General features: G+C 46.7%; 1 protein-coding gene across 1 annotated transcript in view; it reads right to left on the bottom strand.

The window, feature by feature from the left end:
* LOC124555224 overlaps nucleotides 1-16,916 on the bottom strand; it is a 173,253-nt gene extending 156,337 nt beyond the window's left edge. Inside the window, exon 1 of the mRNA XM_047129078.1 lies at nucleotides 16,899-16,916. The gene's annotated coding sequence lies outside the window, so the exon portion shown is untranslated. The remainder of the gene's footprint in view (nucleotides 1-16,898) is intronic.
* Between the last annotated feature and the right edge of the window lie 271 nt (nucleotides 16,917-17,187).

The following is a 17,187-nucleotide window of genomic DNA, read 5'->3' as shown; positions in this document are numbered from 1 at the left end:
CAGCGAGGAGTTCCCTCTCGCTGAAAGGAGCATTGTATGTTTCATAATGACGCGTGTGGAATGAGAACGGCGTCCGCTCGGCTCGCTCCTTTAGAGAGCGAAAGGCGGGGGGATAGGATGCAGTCGCAGAGCTCTGAGCAAAGAGCGCAGCTAGCCGTTCAGCAATGGCGGCAGCGTCCGTGCAGACAGCGCCGTCCAAGGAGAGCCCAGGGACACCCACAGGGGTCTGGGAGCCATAAATCCGCCGGATCCGGGACCACACGTGCGAGGACGAGACACGGGAGCCCAGGGAAGAGACGTACCTCTCCCAGCACTCCTGCTTACGCCGTGCAATAAGACGACGGGCGAAGGCACGGAGCCTCTTAAAGGCGATGAGGGTCTTCAGAGACGGGTGCTGCCTATGACGCTGGAGAGCCCGCCTACGGTCGCGAATAGCCTCAGCAATCTCCGGCGACCACCAGGGCACAGCCTTCCGCCGAGGGAGGCCAGAGGAACGGGGGATGGTAGCCTCGGCCGCTGAAATGATGGACGTGGTTAAAACACGGACCACCTCGTCAATGTCACCCTGTGGGGGAGACGCAATGGGTACAGCAGAAGTAAAAGCTGGCCAGTCAGCCCTGTGGAAAGCCCAGCGGGGCAAGCGCCCAGAAGAATGACACTGTGGAAGTGACAAATAGATGGGAAAATGGTCACTACCACACAGGTCAGGATGCACCCTCCAGTGGAGGGATGGGACAAGTCCAGGGCTGCAAATAGAGAGATCGATGGCCGAGAACGAGCCATGGGCCACACTGAAATGCGTGGGAGCACCGGTGTTTAAGAGGCTAAGGTCGAGCTGAGCCAACACATGCTCCATGGCCCGACCACGATCATCGGAGACAGTCCCACCCCATAGAGGGTTGTGGGCATTGAAATCGCCCAGCAGCAAAAAAGGTGGCGGCAGTTGTGCTATCAGAGCAGCCAGGACATGCTGCGCGACAGTACCATCAGGTGGAAGGTAAATACTGCAGACGGTGATAGCCTGTGGCGTCCACACCCGAACAGCGACAGCCTCTAAAGCTGTTTGTAGAGGTACAAACTCGCTGTGAAGAGAGTTCAGGACATATATGCAGACGCCACCAGACACCCTTTCGTAAGTTGCCCGGTTCTTAAAATAACCCCGATAGCCACGGAGGGCGGGGGTTCGCATTGCTGGAAACCAAGTTTCCTGCAGAGCAATGCAAAGGAAAGGATGACGGCTGATAAGTTGGCGGAGCTCAGCTAAATGGTGGAAGAAACCGCTGCAGTTCCACTGGAGGATGGTACTGGCCATTGCTGGGAAAGGCGTGACGGGACGGGGAAGGCAGATTACGCCACTGGGTCACCTGCTGCCTCCAAGTGAGCACCTGTGCCAGTGCTTTCCATGGCGTCGGAGGGACTGGCGAGATCGAGGTCCTCAGCGGACGCCAGGATCGCCACCTCGTCCTCAGACGCAGAGGTTGAAGGTTGCGGTGGGACAGGTGCCACCGCAATGTCAGGATGCTTGGGAGCCTTTTTCTTCAACGGCTTCGCACGCTGTGCCTTGGGAGGGTCTGGCTGGGAGGGCCCCACTGGGTCAGTCTCAGGGACGGACGACTGTGAAGCCCTATGACCAGCGACCGGTTGTTGCTTCAAAACTTTGCGGGTATCAGCTTTGACACTGGGCAAAGCCTGGGAAGGGAGGGCCCCAAGGGACCCCTTCCTGGCTAGAGTAGCAGAAGAAGCCCTACGCTTCTCCGGCTGGGAAGGGGGGACGAATGTCCCCGATGGTTGGGGTGGTGTCGCTCCTGGAGTAGATGGAGCAACAGAGGGCGAAGTGCTCCCCACAACCAAGGGGGCCGGGTCATTTTGACATAGCTGAGAGGCAACAGTACGTGACGACACGGGAGAGGATCGGACCGCTGTTGCAGCAGCGGCATAGGTGGATGTCATGGGCACAGGATGTAGCCGCTCATATTTCCGCCGTGCCTCTGTGTAGGTCAGGCGGTCCAGGGTCTTATATTCCATTATCTTCCTTTCCTTCTGGAAGATCCGACAGTCCGGTGAGCAGGGGGAATGGTGTTCTCCACAGTTAACACAGACGGGAGGCGGAGCACATGGAGTATCAGGATGCGAAGGACGTCCGCAATCCCGACACGTGATGCTGGAAGTACAGCGAGATGACATGTGCCCGAACTTCCAGCATTTAAAACACCGCATCGGAGGAGGGATATATGGTTTCACATCACAACGGTAAACCATCACCCTAACCTTTTCGGGTAAGACATCACCCTCAAAGGCCAAGATGAAGGCACCGGTGGCTACCTGATTATCCCTCGGACCCCGATGGACGCGCCGGACGAAGTGAACACCTCGTCGTTCGAGGTTGGCGCGTAATTCATCGTCGGACTGCAGAAGAAGATCCCTATGGAATATAATACCCTGGACCATGTTGAGACTCTTATGCGGCGTGATGGTAACTGAAACATTCCCCAACTTGTCACAATTGAGCAACCTCCGTGACTGGGCAGAGGATGCCGTTTTGATGAGCACAGAGCCAGAGCGCATCTTGGACAAGCCCTCCACCTCCGCGAACTTGTCCTCTAAATGCTCCACAAAAAACTGGGGCTTGGTCGACACGAACGATTCTCCATCAACCCGCGTACACACAAGGTACCGGGGTGAATATTCGCCACTGCCTTCTTTAGCAAGACGTTCCTCCCATGGAGTAGCTAGGGAGGGAAACGATCTCTGATCCAATTTCTTCCCGTTGAGGTTAGACCTCGATCGCTTAGAGACTGCTGGTGGAGGCCCACCAGCGATAGATGATGTACCACGCTTCATTGCGGGTCATCCGCCCTGATGCCACCTACTCCGACCAAGGGCCCTCCCCACGGGCGCCACCCAGCCACAGCAAAGGCCACCTGGCAGGATGGCCGTTGCCGGGAGTCCCGATGCCCCAGGGAGATGGGCATCTACTCCTTGGCATACGTGGGGAGTGAACGGCGCAGGCATCAGTAGAGCGATCCCTGTGTTGTCAGGGGGCTACAACCAAGAGGGTACATGGCGACCCCACCACAACGGACTGGCTACCGTGCTGGATCTTAGGTGCAAAAATGGCCAAGGCCGTCGTCACAGTTAAAAGAAACACTGCAGAGTGCAGCGTGGTAATCGCCCAAGAGATCGAAAACGAGCGGGACACCATTGCAACGACGAGAAAGACGGCTATAGGTCTAATTGCACGAAGGATACAGTGCACCATGTAAGGTGCCCTTCCCCAATTGGCTCGCTCTTCGGAATAATTTAGATAGATGGAGGTCAAACCCGAGAGGGGACCATCACATAAGGCCGAAACGTTTGAGACTCCTTTTAGTCGCCTCTTACGACAGGCAGGAATACCGCGGGCCTATTCTAACCCCCGAACCCGCAGGGGGGGAATGCTGAAGGCACTGCCAAACCATAAACCACACTCTCATAGTCAATTCGGGATTGGACAAGGGCTCTGTAGAGCCACGGCAGCATAGAGCGATCTGCACCCGTTGCTCAGACAACGGAAGGCATTGAGGTGCTGCCAGCACTTCCGCTTAAGCTGACGAAAATGAGGGAGCCGAGTCCATCGAGTGTCGAAAACCAGTCCCAGGAATCGATATGTCTCCACTACAGTGAGTGGATCATCATTAAGGTAAAGTGCTGGTTCCAGATGAATGGAACACCGCCAACAGAAGTGCATGACACACGACTTTGCAGCTGAAGACTGGAAGCTGTGGGCTAGAGCCCATGACTGTACCTTGTGGATGGCTCCCTGGAGGTGCGGCTCAGCAACAACAGTACTAGAGTAGCAGTACGAAATGTAGAAGTCATCTACATACAGAGAAGGTGAGACGGAGGACCCAACAGCGGCTGCTAGATCGTTAATGGCCACTAAAAATAGAGAGAGACTCAATTCAGAGCCCTGCAGGACTCCATTCTCCTGGATATGGATGGAACTATGGGAGGCACCAACTTGGACACGGAAAATACAGAGTGACAGGAAGTTTTGGATAAAAATCACGAATGGGCCCCGGAGACGCCACCTCACTCACACAATGTGGCAAGGATATGATGTCGCCAGGTCGTGTCATATGCTTTACGTAAGTCAAAAAAGATGGCAACCATGTGTTGCCCTCTTGAAAAGGCTATTCGGATGGTAGACTCGATGGACACAAGATTATCAGTGGTAGAGCAACCCTGGCAGAAGCCACCCTGACATGGAGCCAGCAGGTCACGTGACTCCAAGACCCACCTCAACCGTCGACATACCATACATTCCGGCAGCTTACAAAGAACATTGGTGAGGCTGATGGGCCGATAGCTTTCCACATCCAGCGGTTTTTCACCTGGTTTGAGCACCAGAATGATGGCGCTCTCCCGCCATTGCAATGGAAAGACACCATCGCACCAGATCCAGTTGAAGATGACGAGGAGATGTCCCTTGTAGTCAGATGAAAGATGTTTAATCATCTGGCTGTGGATCCGATCAGGCGCAGGAGCTGTGTCGGGGCAATGTGCAAGGGCACCGAGGAGCCTTCACTCAGTAAACGATGCGTTGTAGGATTCACTGAGGCGTCTAGTGAATGAGAGCCGCCATTTGAGTGTGCGAAAGGCTAGGGGGCAATTCTCCGATGCAAAGCGTCAGCAATCACGTTTGCGTCAGTAGATAACATGCGATTTATGGTAACACCGGGGACATCTGTTGGGGCCTGGTACCCGAAAAGACATTTGATCTTTGCCCAGACTTGGGAAGGTGACATGGCATCCAATGGTCAAGACGTATCTCTCCCAACACTCCTGCTTCTTTCGTTTGATAAGGTAGCGAAGACGGGCACAGAGCCGTTTAAATGCTATGAGGTGCTCCAGGAAAGGTTGGCGCTTATGCCACAGCAGAGCTCGCTGATGCTCCTTAATTGCTTCAGCGGCGACCACCAAGGGACTGACTTATGCCTCGGGCACCTAAAGAGTGAGGGATCGCGTTTTCAGCCGCAGAAACAATTGTTGTAGTCACCTGCTCAACCATCACATCGACGTTACCATGTGAAGGAGATTCAATGGTGACAGCAGAGGTGAAAGTTTCCCAGTCTGCGTTATTTGAAGCCCATCTGAAGAAGAGAAATTTGTTAACATCGAGTATTGATTTAAGTGTCAGGAAGTCATTTCTGAAAGTATTTGTATGGAGCATAGCCATGTATGGAAGTGAAACATGGACGATAACTAGTTTGGACAAGAAGAGAATAGAAGCTTTCGAAATGTGGTGCTACAGAAGAATGCTGAAGATTAGATGGGTAGATCATATAACTAATGAGGAGGTATTGAATAGGATTGGGGAGAAGAGAAGTTTGTGGTACAACTTAACTAGAAGAAGGGATCGGTTGGTAGGACATGTTCTGAGGCATCAACAGATCACCAATTTAGTATTGGAGGGCAGCGTGGAGGGTAAAAATCGTAGAGGGAGACCAAGAGATGAATACACTAAACAGATTCAGAAGGATGTAGGTTGCAATAGGTACTGGGAGACGAAGAAGCTTGCACAGGATAGAGTAGCATGCAGAGCTGCATCAAACCAGTCTCAGGACTGAAGACCACATCAACAACAACAACAACAACAACAACTGGGCAGGCGTCAGTGGGCCTGATGCTGGGGCAGTGACAGAAAGATGGGGAAGTGGTCACTACCACAAAAGGTCACATGTGCTCTCCAGTGGACAGATGGGAGAAGTCCTGGGCTGAAGTTGGATAAATCAATGGCCGAGTAACTACAACAAGCCACACTGAAATGTGTGGCGGCCTCAGTATTTAAAGAGACAGAGGTCAAACTGAGACAGTAAAGTTTCGACATCTCTGCCTCGGCCAGTAATGGTACCACCCCACACGGGGTTAGGGGCATTAAAATCTCTAAATGTAGGAATGGTTTATGGAGTTGACCAATCAGTGCAGCTAATACAATCATGGGTACTGCACCATCTGGAAGAAGATATACATTGCAGACAGTTATTTCCTGCATCATCCTCATTCTGACAGCCACAGCTTCAAGAGGGGACATGTTCACTACAGACCAAGTTTAGGACATAAATGCAAACTCCACCTGACACACTATTACAGTCACTATAGTTCCTGTAATATCCCTTATAGCCGCAGAGGGCAGGGGTCCACATTGCTGGGAACCAGGTTTCTTGGAGAGCAATGCAGATAGCAGGTGAGAAGCTTAACAGTTGCCGTAGCTCAGCCAGGCGGTGGAAAAAACCGCCACAATTCTACTGGAGGATGACGTCGTCATGAGACTGGGAATGCATGGAACACTCAATGAGGCAGTTTACGCCTCGGGGTCACATGCTGCCACCGACTTTTTTCCTGAGCAGTCTATATCCATTGTACCTGAGGGTCTGGCAAGATCTAGCCCTATGACCAACTGCTTTTGGGCACTTCAGCCACTGGCGGGTGTCGTCTTTCCCACTAGCAGAAACCTGAGAAGGGACTGACCCAAGGGATCCCTTCCCAGTGAGAGAAGCCGAAGAAAACTTATGCTTCTCGGGCTTACAAGTGGGGACAGACGCCCCTGCTGCTTGGGGGGCGGGGAGAGGGGGGAGGGCTGTTGCTCCCAAAGTGGGTGGTGCAGAAGCAACAGGGAGGGAAATGCCCCCACATCAAGGGGGCAGGTGTAGTCTCCCGGCTCTGAGAGGTGACTTGGGTTGGCCGAGCTGATGGTGCCAGAACTGTTGAGTGGCGGCGTAAGATGATGTCATACGCACAGGATGCAGGCGTTCCAATTTTCTCTTAGCCTCAGTGTAGGTCAGTCGGTCCATGGTTTTGTACTCCATGATTTTCCTTTCTTTCTAGAGTATCCTGCAGTCTGGCGAGCAAGGTGAATGGTGCTCTCCGTAGTTGACAAAGATGGGCGGTGGGGCACATGGAGTATTGGGATGTGATGGGCATCTGCAATTTTGGCATGTGACACTGGAAGTACAGCAGGAAGACATATGGCCGAACTTCCAGCACTTAAAGCACCGCATCGGGGGAGGGACATAGGGCTTTACATCACCGACGTAGACCATCACCTTGACCTTCTCGAGGAATCTATCACCCCCAAAGGAAACGATGATGGCATCGATGGCAACCTGATTATCCCTCAGACCACGGTGGACATGCCGGACGAAATGTACACCTCGCTGCTCTAAATTGGCATGCAGCTCATTATCGGACTGCAGAAGAAAGTTCCTGTGAAATAAGACACCCTTGACCATATCTAAGCTCTCATGGGGCGTGATGGTTTCAGAAACATCCCCCAACTTGTCACAAGCGAGTAACACCCGTGACTGGGCAGAGGATGCTGTTTTGATCAAGACTGACCCACATCTCATTTTGTACAAGCTCTCCTCCTTTCCCAAACTGAGGAAGATTCCCCATCAGCTCTTGAACATACAAGGTACCAGGGCAAATAAAATCCACTTTCAGCCTGACATTCCTCCCGTGGTGCGGCCAGGGAGGGGAACAATTTGGGGTTGCACTTCTGTGCGTTGAATAGAGTTCGTGATCACTTAGAGACTGTTGGTGTTTCACCACCAGCAAGAGATAATGGACTACACTTCATCGCTTGTCATGCACCCTGATTCCACCAACTCCGACCAGGGGCATCCCCACCCAGCCGCAGCAAAGGCCACCTGGCAGGATGGCCATTGCCGGGAGTCCCGATGCCCCAGTGGGATGGACATCTACCCCTTGGCATACGGGGGGAGTTAACGGTGCAGGCATCAGCAGAGTGATCCCTGTGGGGTCAGGGGGCTACAACCAACAGTGTACATTGCTGCCCCACCACAACAGACTGGCTACAGTGCTGGATATCAGGTGCAAAGAAGTTCGTGGTCATCGTCGACGCAGAAAGCAACACTGCATAGTGCATAGTGGAAAACACACCCAGGAAGGTGTCCTCGCCTCGCCCAAGAGATGGAGAACGAGCGGGACTGCAATGCGACGACAAGAAAGTGGGCTAAAGATCTCAATGCACGATGGACACAATGCACCTTGTAAGGCGCCCCTCCCCCAATTGGCTCGCTCTTCGGGAAAATTTTGAAGAATGGAGGTCAAACCCTACAGGGGACCATCACATAAAGGCCGAAACATGTCCGAGTTCTTTTAGTCGCCTCTTACGACAGGTAGGAATACATCGGGCCTATTCTAACCCCTGCACCCGCAGGGGGGTTACTTCAACATTCTGGATGACCAAGTGTTGTCTTTCCGCCTACATCTTCATGATTATTATGTGTTGATTTTCCTTTCTACCAATATGACAAAAGCCATATTCACAAGGCTGCATGTATACATTCCTGGTTTGACAAACACTCTGGTACCTTACTACACCTCACCCAACTGGTTCGATCACTCAATATTAATCCCCTGAAAAACATCAGGTTGTTTGGGAAAATGAGTGAAACATAGCAATTAACATCCCCACAGACTGACAACTCTGCAGGATGTAGTCATAAATGACAGTCTTCAGCAGGATATGGCATATGTGGAGAAATTTGTGCTCACGCTTCCTCAGCAAGATGGCTGTATTATCAGGGTTAGAGGCAGTGCAATAGGTGTCAACAGCTACCTGGACAACAGACATCACATTGGTGGTACTTCAGTCTGCGCACGGCATTTATTCAAACCAGCTAACTTACCAGCGAATCAATAGAAGGCACGCATGCCGAACTATTTTCTACTGCCGCCGGAACTAAGTTTGAGCCAGTCAAAATGAAGTGTCAGTCTGCGAGATAACTATTAGGGGCCGCACTGCAATGGCAGCCAGTAGTTCGAACACCGTCTGCCACAATAGGAAGACCTCACCTGGATGACATGTTACCACGATCAACTCCTCATTCTTCACCATCACCTTGAAGTGGGATTTTGCCAAATGTAATGCCGCTGAGTGGAAAGGACTTGGAATGCTGTTTTGCTACATCTTCCACACTTGGAAAATGTTGGACTTGGTGCCAGTATTCCAAACTAAACTGATACAGACTTCAAAGGATTCAAACTGTGATTGTTACTTTTCTGAACTTAGTTCATTTGAGCACTTGCTCAAGAGCGTTTTTTTTTTTTAATTTCCTTTTCTTCAGAAGTTAGTTTTTGCATTAATACCAAATCTGTGAAGTTATTTCTTGTGTTGCAAATTAAAACCATTAAAAGGTATACATGGTGACCACTTCGTGTAATACACTGAAGTGTCAAAGAAACTGATATAGGCATGTGTATTCAAATACAGAGATATGTAAACAGGCAGAATACGGCACTGAGGTCGGCGACGCCTATATAAGACGACAAGTGTCTGGTGCAGTTCTCAGATCAGTTACTGCTGCTACAACGGCAGGTTATCAAGATTTAAGTTAGTTTCAATGTGGTGTTATAGTCCGCACATGAGCAACAGGACACAGCATCTTCAAGTTAGCAATGAAGTGGGGATTTTCTCATACGACCATTTCATGAGTGTACCATGAATATCAAGAATCCGGTAAAACATCAAATCTCCAACATCGCTGAGGCCGGAAAAAGATCCTGGAAGAATGTGACCAACAAGTGAAGGGAATTGTTCAACGTGACAGAAGTGCAACGCTTCTGCAAATTGCTGCAGATTTCAATGCTGGGCCATCAAAAAGTGTCAGTGTGCAAACCATTCAACGAAACATCATCGATACGGGCTTTCAAAGCCAAAGTCCCACTCATGTACCCTTGATGACTGCATGACACGAAACTTTACACCTTGCCTGGGCCCATTGACACTGTCATTGGACTGTTGATGTCTGGAAATATGTTGCCAGGTCGAGTGAATCTCGTTTCAATTGTATCGAGCGGAGGGACGTGTATGAGTGTGGAGATAACCTCATGAATCCATGGATCCTACATGTCTGCAGCGAACTGTTCAAGCTGGTGGAGGCTCTGTAATGGTGTGGGGCGTGTGCAGCTGGAGTCATACGGGACCCCCTGTTACGTCTAGATATGACTGACAGGTGACACGTACGTAAGCATCCTGTCTAATGACCTGCATCCATTCATATCCATTGAGCATTCCGACAGACTTGGGAAATTCCAGCAGGAAAATGCAACATCCCACATGTCCAGAATTGCTACAGAGTGGCTCCAGGGACACATTTCTGATTTTAAACATTTCCGCTGGTCACCAAACTCCCCAGACATGAACATTATTGTGCATATCTGGGGTGCCTTGTACCGTGCTGTTCAGAAGAGATCTCCACCCCCTCCTACTGTTACGGATTTACAGACAGCCCTGTAGGATTTATGGTGTCAATTTGCTCCAGCACTGCTTCAGACGTTAGTCGAATCCATGCCACATCGCGTTGCAGCACTTCTGCATGCTCATGGGGCCCTACACAATATTAGGCAGTTGTGCAAGTATCTTCGGCTCTTCAGTGTATAACTGAGGGAGGTATCAGTGTAAGCATGATGTCTCCGGGGGATGACTAATCTCTCCAGTGTGCTTATTATAAGTTAAAGCAGTATTAACTATTATTTCCATGTCTAAAGACATGTCCACAAACTACATGCCATACAGACATACATTAGTTACTGCCCTGGATGAGATACGGATGAACGCCACAAAAAACCCGAGGCAAATTTTTAACTTGGCAGTATCATATTAACACTAAGTATTATAATGAAGAGAGAAGTCTGAGAATGTCCACATTGCTCTATGTGGCAGTATCACAGAAACTAAATAAAAGAGTGTTATGTCTACTAACTTGCTGTCTCTTTTCAAACAATAATTCAAAAATTGGCTTTTTGTTGATTGTGTTCTACATACAATAAGCCAGTGTTCACATTACTCTTCGAATGTGTGGCTAGTTTTGGTGAAAGATCATCATCAAGAACTGTTCAGATTACCAGCAAGAGTTACATATATACATAAAAAATACATTTTCAAAAATATAATATTTATAAACAACCTTTAGTTGTGCAGAGGCAGAAGCATGACTAAACAGCATTTATAAAAAAATTGTAATTTTCACTGTGATCATATTTGACGCATATATAGTACTCTCACTGTTAACCCAAACTGTGCTAGGTAGCGGTGAAAATAGCAACACTCATTCTGCCCAACTGACAAAAAAAGGTCATTAGAAATATTGCATGAGGCAAATTTCAATATGAGAAATAATATTCTACATTATGCTTATCCATTATGGATATTTTAGAACCGTGACTGTACATTAATGTAAATAAGTTATACACAACTGCAACCAGTCACTTTTTTTCAATAATAATGCTTTATTACATTAACTGGTTTTCGAACCCTTTCAGGTTCATCTTCAGATGACTTCGGGAGGATCCGGGAAGTTACTACCAGTAATGATGTAACTTGCAGTTGTGTATAACTTATTTACAATATTCTACATCCCTAGGTGTTCTTATTGATAGCTATCAAAGATGAGAATCACATGTTACAGATCTTAAAACATGTACATTCACCAACTTTTTAATTGTGGACAATAGCTGACTCCGGAGACGAAAATCTTTGACCATCCACATATTGCTGTGTATTAACAGACAATGAAAGTAAATTATTTCACATTGAGTTAGCTACATAGTTTACGATTAATGTAGAGAACAATGTAAATGATCAGCATTTTCACACATTTTTCACTTATGAAAGTATATGGCATTTGTAAACTGATGTTTCACAGCACGGCCAGATATCACAATTATGACCCATTGATCACAAAAATAACAAACCTAAGAGTATTAAGTCTTACATCAAATTCTTTGGTGTGAGCTTTGTGTATTTCATTTGCTAATTTAACAGGCTCTGTTTGTTGTAACTTAAATACTATTTCCTTTATTAACTGTGTAAATTACAGCCTCATTTTCACTTTGTTTTTTCATTAGGATTCCGAGTTTTGGTTTGGGAGTACAGAAAATGATGGAAAGTGATGTTTTTTATATTTTATGTTCATGTGCTGGAAATAGATCACAGACCCTAACATTAAATAAAAAGTACACACACACACACACATGTGCCTGGAATGTTTCATTTTGCATATTTCAGTAAATGTCTGCCATATGCTGCGGTTATAATGTCTTATTTCTTGTGGGTGGTGACTCAAATCATGTTTAGCATACCTATGTAGGTCTAGCAGACTGTGATCCCTTGAGGGATTAATTTTTTTGATTACTTGTATACTGGGTCCATGTTTTTATGAGGTTGTGGTGACAGAACGAACTGTGGCCAAAAGTCTAGCTGAGGTCTGAAGGTGACAGTTCAGTTATAAGTTGGTGTAGCCAACAAAACTATTGACAACACTTTTATTAAGCCCATATACATTGCACATTTCAAATCTGTATTTATGTCCCTCATCAGACACAATTTCCCCAGTGTGATCCGAAACTTTCAGGTTCTTTATATATTTCCAGCCATTAATAGCAAGAGTAATATCATCCCAAAATTTCTGTGGAGGTCTCACCAGTATATCAGAATTTATTTTGCTAACATTTTTGTCATTAGTGATGTTAACATTTGGTAACTTAAGTCTTATAAGTTTGTCATGTTAATGCAATTATCAGTCTATAGGTGTGATATCATGTTTTTAACTAATCCCACTAATAAACACATGGGTGCCTGAAGATGACAACACTGTGTGAACTTCATGTGTGAAGGTATTATTGATAAACCAAATAAGTTACTGAAACTTAAGTTTCCCAAGCCTACATTTTTTTAAACAGCTGCAGATGTCAGCCACCCTCATTGTAATACTGACATAATCCATGTGATAAATAATAAATCATATGTTGTAACAAGTTTAATAGTACAAAGCTGGGCTTAGCAGTCCCTGGGTAAATGAAATGAAACCATTCACAGCTTTGGTTGGGGGAGTGAAAGTGGTAGCTTGGTATTGGGGAAAATCAATTTGGTATACAGGAGGGATTCCCAAAACAAATGGCAAAGAAGCAGCCATAAACACTAGTCCTGTAAACTGACATGTTGCAAATTATTTTGACAGAAATCGCACACCTGCAATGCTCAAGTATATGGGATTTACATCAGACTTAGATAAGGTTGGGGCATTTAGTGACTCATCAAAGATAATTCAAATGCTAAACAATATGAAATGGTGGATATACCAAGGAGTGTTAGTAACATTTCACTAAGACATACGACCAAAACTGCAATAACCAGTTTCACTAAATTTATTTAGGGGGAAAGACTAGTACATCTACAACAGCTCACACAGAAACATCTTGTGCATGGTTTAGTTTTACACAGGCAGGATGAATAAAGCCAGTCCGTCTCCATGGCAGTTTGAACACTACATAAAACATTCCAAAATGGCAGCCTATGTTCCAATTAATTCACGGAAATGAAGTTTGCATAAAAATGTGAACTCCGCACCATATTTCAATTAAAGAACAAAAGAGGAACTACCTGTTCAGCTAAATAAAATACAACCTAATAAAAGTGTTACTAGAAAGAACTAGGCTTGGTTTCAGCGAGTCACCAATTAATTTTCTTTCTGCGGTGTCGATTGTTGTTATTGGTTTGCTGTTTGTTGTGCGGTAAGGTGTTTATTTTGTGGCTTCTTTTGTTAGGTATGGATATGACCGTGAAATTTAACAGTTCGCGGTTGCATGCTGAGATAGGGGAGGACATGATGTCCCTCATAAAATTTTTGCAGATGTTTGGACTGCTGGCTGAAAGTCAAGTGCAGTGTCGGTAAAGAGAAGATGCAGTTAGCCAGAGTTCCTGCGTCTCGAACCAGGGAGTGTCACTTGTGGTGGTGCCGAAGGGATAACCTTTGGCACTCCATTAGACACAGTACCTGGTTCGAGAAGTCAAGGTTGGCCATGGGAGGGGGAGGGAGAGAGAGGGGGGGGGGGGGGGGGGGGGGGGAGGGAGAGGGGGAGAGAGAGAGAGAGAGAGAGAGAGAGAGAGAGAGAGAGAGAGAGAGAGAGAGAGATAGTTTTTATGACATACTAGTTTTGTTATAGATCCTCCATCAGTTTTTGTGCGCACGAGACTGGTGTTAGTGAGAGGACAGTTTTAGATTGGTTTTCTTTTTGTAGGGAAGTTTGTTCAGAATATGTTACGTATATGTTAAGTATAGGGGTAAGTTGGGTGAGCCGAGGGTGGTGGTTGATATAAATGAGTCGCAGTTTGGGAAGAGAAAATATGGGAGGGGTAAGTCTCCAGTTGGTTGATGGGTGTGGGGGCCGTTATTTCGGGTGGGGTTGGGGTGGGGGGGGGGGGTATGCCGATTGTATTTTCAGGGTTTTGGAGGGGCGTACAAAGAGGGAATTGGTGGGGTTAATTTAAGAGTATATACAGGAGGGGAGTATGGTAGTTTCAGAAGCTTTTCCATCTTATAGGGGGTTGGGGAAGAGGGGTTATGGTCATTTAGTTGTCAATCACATTTCAGAGTTCACGTATTACGAGACTGAGGCGTGTACTAATACAATAGAGGGGTTTTGGAGGGCAGTTAAATCAGTCGTAGGGAGGGGGAAGAGGCACCGTTCTAACCTCCAATCTCATTTAGATGACTATTACTGGCAGAAGAGTGTCCATGGGGAGTATTGCATTTTTTTGAGGGCTGTTAGTAAAATGTATAGGCCAAGGGTGATTAGTTGAGGTGGTTATGAATGTGGGGGGGGGGGGGGGTGATGGTAATGTTTGTGGCTTTAGGTTTTTGTTTTATGATGATGTGGGTGGGTTAGGAGTTTTTGTGTGTGTGTGTGTGTGTGTGTGTGTGTGTGCGCGCACGCGCGCGCGCGTGGGGGGGGGGGGGGGGGGGTGTCGCGGGCGGCAATATGTGTGTTTGGGGTGCTGACCTATTGTGTACAGCCAGAATTTTTTCGTGGTAAGTCTTTTTTTAGTCTGTTGTTCACGAGTTGTAATGTTTTTCATGTGTTGTTCGATGTTTTTTTATACCAGGTGTGGGTGTTTGATGTTTTGGTAGCGTCAGTTGTGGTTGATTTTTGTAACGTAAGGAAAGTATCCAATTCCAATTTTTTGTTGTAGATGCATTTTGGTATCAGTAGCTGTTGTTGACGTGTGCGATTCCAATGTATGTTGTCATATGTGTTTTGGTATCGTTAGCTGTAACTGACTTCTATAGTTCAAGGGAAGTGTCCGATTCCAACGTGTCACTGTAGCTCTGTATTGGTATCGTCAGCTGTAGTTGATCTATATAGGCCAAAGGAAGTGTCCGATTCCAATGTACGTCGTACATGTGTTTTGGTATCGTCAGTGGTAATTGGTCTTGTGGTATTGATAGCTGCAGGATGATAATTTTTGGGTGTTGGTCTTTATTTTGTGGTATCAACAATTGCAGTTGACCTATGTAGGTGAAGGGGAGTGACCGATTGCTATGGGTATTGTTAGTGTAAAGGAATGTGGGAATTTTGTGTTTTTATGTCGTAGTTTTGTGTGGTTTGATGTCATGGTGTGTGCGTTTGTGTGTTTATATTTAGTTTGTCCCACTCAAAAACCCCCAACTTCCCGCACTGAGCTCGTTAGTTTGATTATATTTTTGAAGGGAGATGTGTGTGTTTTTTTCATATGTATTTTCGTGTTTGTTCTTGTGTTTATGTAATGACCCCACAGGTGCCATATTGGAGACGTTGAGAGGGGTCGTTTCCGCCATATTGATGACATGGTTCAAAGCAGACGGGTGGAATCAGACGCTTCTGTAATCCCGAAGTTTGGAATTTAATCTAGGACATTGGCACAAAGACCGGTGAGCAGGAACTCTATGCCACCACCTCTCCTCCCTCTGTTTGCCTAATACAGGCAGTGAAAATTTCATCAACCACCAGAATTCGAACCAGCTTATCTCCGAGTTGAGTCCCACTACACAGGCGCATGTAAGCGACCTCTGCTATAGAGGCGGGTTTTCATCACAAATGCTTTCTTACATTTCATGCTAACAGGCCTGTGTGTATGATCCATTATTGTGCCTTAATGCTCCTGGGTTTCCATAAAAAGAAAACCTAAAGAGAACTAATTCAAATACCTTCATAAATGCTATAGTTTCTACTTTCGTCGTCTTGCAAAACTCGCCTAAACAGAAACTACAACGATATGCTATCATTACAACTTAGTCGACGTGTCACATGCCGTTCGCGAATCTCCAACAGATTTCGGCCCTCAGATGCCTCCAACAAACGGAAGAGCATGCCAGCGCTTATAGCGCACAGCGTTTTCACAGCAGACGGCAGTAGACAAATATTTGGGCAGGGCTTAGTACCCGTTGCTAAATCAAAAACGGATATTATGTATGCTAAGTATTGTATATTTTGGCCTATTGATTTACACTGTATTACCTTGACAAATCCTATACCACTGTGAAATGATCCTTGGACGAGTAAAGAAGTAGGCTAAATAAATTCCAGTGCTGCTGTAGACTATTCTTAACACTATAAGCAAACTGACACTTTGCTGCAGTATATTGGCAACAGAAGACACTCTATTAACAGGCATGATTTGAGGAAGTGAGATCCATGGTATAAAGAATACACTCACAGACAATCTCAGTCAGGCCAGAGGTTGGTGACAGCATTAATTTGAAGAATGTCTGCGAAGGGCACAAACAACGAGCAGGCCAACAAGACTGCAGCTTCTGCTCTAGTCGCTAGTAGAAAGAAGCCCGATAAACACAACCTAGTTTGCAACTACTACTTCTACACTTGTCCTGTTTAATACGAACTCGCAAACATTTTCGAAATATAACTTACTGAACAACAACTATATACCGGCCAATTCAAATTACTGACACTTCTCCAAAGTTATATGTTGTAATCACAGATAACACACTTGCAGCTATTGCCAATATTTGAGAGGTAAATCCGTTGAGAGCTGAAACGCCACTACCTACACCTACCTGAATTGACAAGAGCGACAACAGTTTTTGTGGAACACAATTGCCAGTAATTGTTGAAAGTACTCATAGGGAACGTTATTTTATGTGAAATTACTAGTAAGCATTAAGCAACTAGATATGTGCTGGCGAAACATTCACTTCTGCGTAACCTTCAACGATGCATAACGGGCGATTCACACATGGAGGTAAAAATACCTCCATGGATTCACACTAGGCGTCAGCAGACCGCGACGTCACGTCACGTGAGGGTGTATTCACGCTGGATGTCACATCCCCCCACGTAAATTCG

This window comes from Schistocerca americana, chromosome X (assembly GCF_021461395.2).
Source record: "Schistocerca americana isolate TAMUIC-IGC-003095 chromosome X, iqSchAmer2.1, whole genome shotgun sequence".
Classification (NCBI taxonomy): Eukaryota; Metazoa; Arthropoda; class Insecta; order Orthoptera; family Acrididae; genus Schistocerca; species Schistocerca americana.
The sequence above is the reverse complement of the archived record's forward strand: the minus strand, read 5'-3'. Positions and strand labels throughout refer to the sequence as shown.